This window comes from Toxorhynchites rutilus, chromosome 2, assembly GCF_029784135.1.
Source record: "Toxorhynchites rutilus septentrionalis strain SRP chromosome 2, ASM2978413v1, whole genome shotgun sequence".
Classification (NCBI taxonomy): Eukaryota; Metazoa; Arthropoda; class Insecta; order Diptera; family Culicidae; genus Toxorhynchites; species Toxorhynchites rutilus.
In genome coordinates, this window is record NC_073745.1 from 51,909,154 (window position 1) to 51,918,937 (window position 9,784).

The 9,784-nt window shown below is 39.5% G+C and overlaps 1 protein-coding gene across 1 annotated transcript in view; it reads right to left on the bottom strand.

Annotated features, from left to right (window-relative positions):
- LOC129764761 (uncharacterized) overlaps positions 1-8,829 on the bottom strand; it is a 477,799-nt gene extending 468,970 nt beyond the window's left edge. Inside the window, exon 1 of the mRNA XM_055764228.1 lies at positions 7,213-8,829. The gene's annotated coding sequence lies outside the window, so the exon portion shown is untranslated. The remainder of the gene's footprint in view (positions 1-7,212) is intronic.
- Positions 8,830-9,784: the final 955 nt, after the last annotated feature.

Sequence of the window (9,784 nt, forward strand, 5' to 3'; positions counted from 1 at the left end):
TGAAGACATTTGGCATTAATTTTTTTTTAAACCCTGATTTCCGGTGATTTTTCGGTTTTCAAAAAACTCAAATTTTAACGTTTGTGACACCAGTAAATGAAGCCCGAATGAGCTAATATTTTGCATAGGGTATATTATTGTGCAAATCAACATTTCGTAGCAAGTTCCGAATGAAAAATCGAGATAACTATTTTATTGGCACCCAAAACTATACTTTTCGCTTCGTACTCCGAAAAAAAACTAACTCTCAGAATGCCGATTTTTGACAAAAAAAAATTTCGAGATGACACTAGATCTCGGTGTTTCATACAATTTTAAGACATTTGGCATCAACATTTTTTTTCGAAAGCCCCGATTTTCTTTACTCCCCCCTTGGATGATTTTTCGATTTTCAAAAAACTCAAACTTTAACCGCTTTGCGCCACTCTGCCTTAAATCTGATTGAGCTGAAATTCGGCATAGGGTGTTTTTTCGAGGTGGTGAACATTTTGTATAGGGTAACTTTTTGAAATTTTAGGGTCAATTTTTTCCCATTCATTCATTGGCACCCTAATACGCATAGATATTGCTATGAATTTTTCTTATCATCTCAAATATATAATGTTATATATATATATAATACTTACATATTTAAAGATATATTCCGATTCAAGATTCGTGATTCGCGTTATTCGAGTTGGCGACATTAAGCTTTGTTTTCCGAGCTTAGGAAACGATAATTTAATAATTAAAAACATGTTCCAATATTACGTAAAATAAAGAAAATTAAAATTCAAAACAGAGAAGTAAAATTTCATTCATAATTCATTTATTTTAAAGGTATGTTTATTCCACCCGGATTTTTCAGGTTTTTGATCCGAATTTTTCAGGTTTATGATTTCCGCTTCCTAATGACGAAGTCATAAAGCTCAATGCCGTCAAGGCGAATTGAATGAATGCATTGAGGAAAATGTTAGAATCTTTTTTTTTCCTCTCACTCCGGAAACTTACTTCAAAGATGATAGCTTTTGAAAGGTCATTTACATGGCTCATTTCATGTCTCCTTGACAACATGAAAAATTACTTCGGTCCCTGCAAAGTTGTCTCAAGGAGAAAAACTTCGATTACATGGACAGCATAAAACATATCTTGAACAAGTTTCCAACATGTTCTGGGAGGATACAATTTACATGCTGCGTTAACGATGGTAAAAGATTGTCGAACAAAACTGTGCATATGAAATTGAAAAAATATATAAAAAATATGCTTTTATTTTCCCAAAAATCGGCACGAATATCCCGAAATATGAACTATCTTGATTTCTTCCTGATTTTTAATTTCATTCTTCCTGATTTTTTATTTTTTATATATTTTTTTCATCATAGTTGGCAACCCTGATCTCAGGAGAAAACACGTTTATAATGTGTAGCTTTAAGCTGCATTTTCTTAATAAGGTCACGACATTTGTTTTAGAGATGCGCCCGTCTGTTTCTCCGACGAAATGCTTTCAGACTAGGATTGGGCGATCTTTTGAAAAATCGAGTCCGATGCAAAAAACAGGAAGGGGTTATATCTGTGGAATAACCGCAAGGTTGACGTAGGACTATCGTTAATTTAGTGATCATTTGTTTGAAGGTGAATCTGAATCCGTTCTGAATAAATGAATAAATGAATATTTGGGGGACTTCGAAAACGGAAGCGTTACGTCGGAGTCACAAGGTTTTATGCATCCTACTGATGAGGAAGAATAATCTTCAGAAGCCTTCCTGCTAACTGCACTAGATTGACAAATCACAAAACCAAATGTATTTGGTATTTGGCAGTATTATATGGATAGAAAACATTAAAATAAACTTATCGCTTTTCAATTCCAAGGGGAACTGGCAGATTATTTTGCAGCAACGATCACATCTTTCTGGATTCTGCTCGATAACCAGCAAACGAAAAGAGTTACGCGCGTGTATGTGTGTGTGTGGCTGCTGCTCCGATGCCTCAAGCGGAACCGATTTTCGATGCTGGTACTTTCTTGATTGCCTTTTCAGTGGGATCACTCTCCTCCTGATGGATTCCCTTCTGGCCTAAGATGCACGAACAAGGTGTTGGTGACACTGTTCATCACCGCTTTTATGATGAACGAAGTTAACTTCACAACAGCGACAGTATGCTCCAATCGCAGTCAATTATAACTGAGTGGATTTCCGAGCGGCGCTCGCTCATATTCCGATTGGCGATTTCAATAGCCTGTTTTGAAAGCAATTTTAAGGCTATTGAAACAAGTTTTTGGATGAAAAAGTAACAAGTATATAACGCGTAGACATTTTATCTTTCGAATAAAAGTGTTTATCATATAAATGAAAGATGTAGTCCTACGTCAAAAACAGCATCCCCCGAGAATTGTGTATTGTTGGAACAATGATTGACTTTTTTTTATCCCCTTTATTTATTTAAGGCTCATTAGCATTTTAGCTGTAACAGAGCCGAATTTTAATCGTGTACATGTCACAGGGTGGTTATCATATCTATAATTAGCCCATTACACAGTTGCCATTCGCCAATATTCCTTCTATACCATTACATATGGGTCATTCACACAGTAGCCATTTAGGCGTAAGAGTATTCTTTCTGTTCTTCCATTATCCAGTTGGACCACCGGACAGTGGAGACAGTTGATTGATCATTGTTGAGTTATTTATAGAACAGCAGCTCGATGTGTCTTGCAGAGCAGAGCAGTTGTATGGATGAATCGATCTTATTTCGACCGTAGATCGATCTCCATCGCTGATGATTGTTGCGTGGACGTAGCTATTCTGTAACAACACAAAGATGGTCAATGAGGGCCCTGAGTTTTGAACTCACGATCGATAATGATCGACTTGATTGTAGCACAAAATATATGTTACGTACTGATTTTCATAGAGATATATAAGAAACTAGCTGTACCCTACCACGCTTTGCTGTGGCACATTGTGGTTGCATGGTTGAGTTGAATTTTTAATTTTTTTATGTTGTAACAACAATCCTAGATGTGTTTGGTTGTTTTGTATATTGTATCATAGTTTGCGCTCAGTCGGTTTCGTACTTTTCGAGTTTTTAACGCGGACACAAACGAACAGAAAACTTTTATATATACACCCAAAGTTAATTTTTAGCACATGTTCTGTCATCCCGATTTATTACATTAAATGAGCTGAAAGATAACATAAAATGTTCTACTCCCCAATACATGTATATCATTTGTATAATATATATGCTAGAGCCAATATGAGGGAGCGAAACAGGAGACACATTTAAATGAAAGCATTTGAAAGCTTTTCGTATAGTTTGCCAAATACACGGCCCAGACAGAGGAAGATATATTCTCGTTCATGTTCTTCTTTATCGTCTTAGAAAACACCTTCCAACTTCATTTTATGATGAGGTGTAATATTATCTCGCTTCTTTATAATAGCGCTGGCAGCTATATGGATAGCGTGGTCGTGTAAAGTAACTTCGTATGAACTTTTCGTATGGACCTTTTTTTTGCACAATCCCAAATGGAAAGAGAAAAGAAAACAGAAAGAGATGTCTGCTCGCATACATATAAACCATTTTTAAGCTTTTATAATAGCTCATTATTTGCGCATTTGACTCTCATGCACAGGAAATGGCATCTTTCCTGCCAAATATGACATGTTTTCTGCCAACGCTAGTTTTGGTGTAAAGAGATAGAGATAGATAAGGGAAATCGCTAAATTTTAAATCACTTCGAACACACAATTTCAGTTCATGATTTTGTCAAACACGTGGAAAAAAATTGTTTCCTTCACATAGAACACATATCCATTACTGAATAGTCGATTTTCATTAGAAGCTGAATTTCAGAAACGCACTCTGGTCATATATAAAATCATTTTTCTTCCAATTTTCCAATTTTTTATGCCGTAACAACACTCCTTGAAGTGGATTGTATATTGTGTCCAACTTTGAGCTCAATCGGTTCCGCACTTTTCGAGTTTTTGACGCGTACACAAACGAACAGAACATTTTTATATATATACTAGCTGACCAGGCAAACGTTGTTCTGCCAAATAAATTATTTCTAGTGAATATTTTGGGTGTTGAATAAAACACACTAATGTATTGTAAGTGTGTTTGAATATTTTAACGATCTTTAAAATAAATCGAATGTGACCGATAAAAAAACGAATTAAATGATTTGAACGAAAGGTTATATGATGTTTCTTGGTGTATTGCATTAACGTAACTGACATGTGCTCCCGTGGCCGAGTGGTTAGCGTCATAACTAACATGCCGGGTGTTCGGGTTCGATTCCCGTTCTGGTTGGGGGAATTTTTCGTCAAATAAATTTCCTACGACTTGCACGGTGATCACGCGTATTCTAGAGCTTGCCATTCAGAATGCATTCAAGGCGTGTTATTTGGCATAGAAATCTCAACTAAGTACTAATAAAAAATGACGCAAGTAATACTACGCTGAGACGGCGAAGTTCCTCTAGGAACGTTAGTGCCATTGAAGAAGAAGTAGAACTGACATTTTTGAACTCTTAAAAGTTAAACGTCAACTGAAAAAAGTAATATAAGTTTGTCGTAAAGTAGAAAAAATGAAATATAGAAAATCAATATTTATTGCTGTCTCCTTGTTAGAAAATACGTGCATGTGATTTCCAACGTGGCTTAGTTTAACAGCTTGGTCTCGTTCATAAATTGGAAAACAGCGATACGCCAGCTAATTTCAATGGAGCTGATTAATCGGCCTGTTTGGAATCGCGTTATTTTATCGTTGTCATTCAATCGAGGAGTATTCACATCGGTAATTTAAGTTTGAAACACAGCCATATTGCTTCCTGTATTCATGGATGTTTTTATTACTCTTCACCGATTTGTAGAACTCAATATTCATATATGCATATGAGTGATCGGATTTTACAATTCGATCGAAATCGACTTTTACACTCTTAAATTCGTTCGCCTTGTCGCGAAACAATGGTCAACATAAGTTATACGTATTTGTGGTTCAATTTACTCTCTATCTGATCGGCATAATTCCGGAAATAATTCTAAATTGTTGAAATTTGAATGAAAATTATTATTCGATTTCGTTTGGATGATAAATTTGTTTTGAATGTGTTTGAATGCTAAATTTTGCGTGTTTATTCCACCCGAAAAACCTTTACTATTTTTGCTTCATAGTAATGGAACATGGAGACCGATGTTGTTTACGTCGAATTGCGTGGCAAGGTTGTCACATTTGCTCAACTCGATTGGACTAAAGCTTGAACAGAAGGCAAAATTGCGCTTTTTCCATTCAACAGAATACAACAAACAATATGTGGGGACGAATACGATCGAACTTCATTTTGTGTTTGAACACACGCGCAATGTCATGCCAATACATTGCGCTTTGGCCTGGCTATAACTAAAGCTGTGTCGGCGTTGCTCATGATAGTGTCTCGCAAGTGAATGTATTATTCCTCGCACCGTCTTTGTTGATTGTGTAGTAAGAATTGCAGTCGTTCAATCTCTACCTTCGCGTATATGTCGACCATAAATTGTTGGCACAGCTTACGATATCTTGAATTGGCGTTCGAGCGCGCCCCCTGTTTGTTTCGTCGCTCATAAATATTAAATATTCATAAATATTAAATCAAAATGAGAAAAGATGTCCATAATGAATTAAGTATCAGTGACGGGGTCTCGTTGGTCTAATGTTTATGCAGGAGATTTTTCGTTAAAGAAACCCTTCTGACTTGCACTGTAGTCACGCTTATTCTTGAGCTTGCCACTCCAGAATACATTCAAGGCGTATTGTTCGTCATAGAAATCTCAACTATTTACTAATAAAAATGACGCAAGTAGTACTACGTTGAGAAGGCAAACCTTGGGAACGTTAGAGCCATTGAAGAAGAACATAGCGAGGGTCGTATGAACGGTGTGTGTCAACGATGACTTCCAGATTATTGTTTTTTCTTCGCATTAAACTTCTCGTGTCACCGTGCTATCATGATTCCAGCAGCGCTTGTGCTTTGGATCTACACACGTGCTCTCCAGCTGATGTTTTATCAGGGTTGATGGCAATAACGTGATTGTCATTTTGTAATCCGAGCAAATGTGATTCGAAGAATTCCGATAACTCATTGTGCTCATTCAAAAAGGCTTCCAGCTCGTCGGAGATGCTCCCTGCTTTAGATGAATTGATGTTACTTGTGTATTTGTAGATGGATGTTCAATGAAGCGGGCGTTACGCCAACAGTCATTGAACAACTTAATTGAATTCGTTCTGTTGAAAAAACGAACAACGGTTAAATTATTAAAATATTTTTGACACAAAAATAATAAAATCGCAATCAAAAATAGGGAATTGGGGTCAAAATTGAAGGTTATATGTATGGTATGAAGTCAAATTTTTGAAAAAAAAATATCCAGATCTTTTTTTCTGCATAGAGCCACCCTATTCGGTATTAAATGTATAGTTATCGGTATCCTACCAGTATCAGTTTACAACCTATTCTCATATCTACCAAGTATTTTGAGTATAATTTCATAATTTCAGCCGTTTCGGAGGAGTTCGGTAACAAACACCGTGACACGAGATTTTTATATATATAGATAGGGATTATAAGTTATAAGTCCCTGAAAAACATTCAAATTTTATTATGATTCGTTTAAATTGATGATGCCTAAAGTGTGTGGCCCTCGCAGTAGAGTCTCAGTGGCGGTAGTGTGAACCATGCAAACTCTGGCGAACAGTTTGTGTGAAGCTTCTATTCCGTCCTAAAGTGGACGTACGACTTCTACGATTCCGCCACCTAAAACACGATCCTTTTCAGTCCATTTGGCAACAATGACGCAAGTGATACTGTGTTCCGTAGGCAAAGTTGCTCATCGTAACGAATAACCATCAGAGAACAAGGGATGAGGGAAAATTAATTGATTAAGTGAACTTGTTTGAGAAGAGCTTATTTCCAGTCTATCTGAGTAATCACCGAGTTTCCGAAATTTCACCACGTTTTGGGCAATGAAATTAAATTACTTTTACACAACTTCAGCTAGTCTCATTTCCCGCAATATAGGCAAAGGTCAGGCACAGACGGTGCCTAAAATTGAACCCAACTCAATCGTTGTTCCGCTGCGATGTTTGCTCTCGACTTCGTCTGAAGGATTTGCCAGTTAACATTGTTTTAAAGTAAATACGAACCGAACGGAAAGCATCAAAATAGATCCCAATGGTACTCACCTCACGCGCCGTAGTTCGGTCTGCCTCTCCCTTTGCCGTTTTCACTTTTCAACGTTTGGAACGGAAAGCGGAAAATGTACACAATAACAAAAACAACAACAACAAGAACGACGGCAACAACGATAACAAACAACAGAAAAACGCTAAAGGGTAATTTAATCCGCTCCTTTGCTGGGCCTTTTTATTTACTTCTTCGCCCCTCGCTGACGTTGATTGACTGCTGACAAAGGATCACTTTTCTTTTGCCTTGTTAAATAGCAGACACCTTACTTTGGAATACTTTGACACCGTTTTCAATCACTTTCCAATCGAATGTATAATGCGATTTCACCGTTTTTCCGCATAATCGGCACTCGAGGGTTTTGCCTAGATTCTCCGGGTTTTCAACAATTGCTGCTTGATTTCCTCCCCGTGTTGGGTCTTGACACTCTGACACTTGTACCAGCCCCACAATCGCGTATTTCTTCCAAAACCGGCTGACTGCCGGGCACAATCAAAGCGATGAATGATTTCTTTACCGGGTGCTTAATTTTCGTTCACTTATGCCAGCGAGAAACGGCTAGACACAGAAGAGACCTTGTGATTGCGTATTCTGTGGAAGTTCAATCGATGGAGACGCCTTGTTAATGGCAGTTCTTGGGTGGTGAAACGGTTCTCGGTAGGATCCAAATCAACGGCGATAACTGAAGCCGATGGGTCGAAGGGGAAAATAAGGAAAAAGCGAAACAAAAGAAGCAAAACGAATCCATTCACATTCGGCACTCTTGGGTTTTGGGAATGCGTAGCCACCGGAGCATCAACCAAGTTCCGTACATTTTGGCAAAATGTAACACTACACTCGCGCACAATAACCCACCATCGATTTTCCGATTTTACCTTTCTGCTTCTACGTATTCTTCTTCTGCTGCTGTTCCCCGAAAATAACACTCGCGTCCCGACCCGTCGTTCCGTTCGTGTGGGTGGAGTGGCAGAAAAAAAATCACCAGCGAAACACTACTTCTCCTGTGCCATTTCGAGCCCTTCACGACTCGCTCATACAATATTTCTTATTATAGAACCTCGCCAAAACTCAATTCTTTGATCCACTTCCCCACTTTCTGCGATATATTTTACCACCTTTTTACCACCCCTAACAGTGCTTGATTTTATCCGCAACAAGCATTTCCTTCACCACCTGCCTACCGGAACCGACCGAACAACAACATCAGCAGCAAAGCAACCAAACTCGGCAGTATCCATTCGCGTCATTGAGCATCGATAATTGAGCGAGAGCCGTAGCAATAACCGTTCGTCCCTCCTCGATATGTTTGAATAATTAATTTTTCCTTTAGGTCAAGATCCTCCTGCCTCTCTCTCAGCGTTCGACTGTTTGACTGCTATCTAACTCGCACAAACATAGGAAGGAAGTAATCTCTTTTCTTTGTTTATTTATTTACTGCAACATTCCAATCTCCGTTCGTGTTGATGCCACACCATCAGCGAAAATCGTCCTCGAATCGCTCACAACAATAAACCACCAATTCGATGGGAATCAATCCTTCCGCCGAATACGAATGGGGAAGGATAATCTAGTGCCGCGCGTCATAACCCAACCAAACACACGTCCAATTAGTCCCGCGCCCGTCACGATACTGAGCGGTTCGTCTGTCAGCTGGTAATCAACCCAGCCGCGCCGAGGTCGGGTTTTTGATCGGGGCAGGTCGGGAACGAAGGCCGAGAGCTATATGTGTCCTGCCGCCGCCGCCACTGTCAGGACTTTAGGCAGCAGACAGGGCACGGATTGGATTTAGTACAAGCGCCGCGTTTCGCACAGTTCCTGTGTGTGGTATTCGAGTAGTTCGATGTTTGGACGGTTCGAGGCTTCAATGCGCAGGTCATGATTTTCGATGCTTTGGTTAGAAAGCCGGAAAGTTCGGATGAACGTCGGAATGTTTTGATTTGGGATGAACTTGTGTTGGCGATGGTGATGTACGCTGCGTCTCCGTTGTGTTTACAATCTTTGTACGAGTCAATATAGCTTGAGCTTGGGTAGGCTGTACAATTCGGCCAAGAGCTGGGGATAAGTCATCAAACCGTTATTAACCATTTGAAGAAGCTTGGATTCACAAAGAAGCTCGATGTATGGGTGCCACTAACGTTGACGCAAAAAAACATCTTTGACGAAAACATATCGACGCATGTGAATCGCTGCTGAATCGCAACAAAATCGACCCGTTTCTGAAGCGGATGGTGACTGGCGATGAAAAGTGGGTCACTTACGACAACGTGAAGCGCAAACGGTCATGGTCGAAGCCCGCTGAAGCGGCTCAGACGGTGGCCAAGCCCTCATTAACGGCCAGGAAGGTTCTGCTGTGTGTTTGGTGGGATTGTCAAGGAATAATCTATTATGAACTGCTTCCCTATGGCCAAACGCTCAATTCGGACCTGTACTGCCAACAACTGGACCGCTTGAAGGTAGCACTCATGAAGAAGAGGCCATCTTTGATAAACAGAGGCCGCATTGTCTTCCATCAGGACAACGCCAGGCCACACACTTCTTTGGTGACGCGCCAGAAGCTCCGGGAGCTCGGAT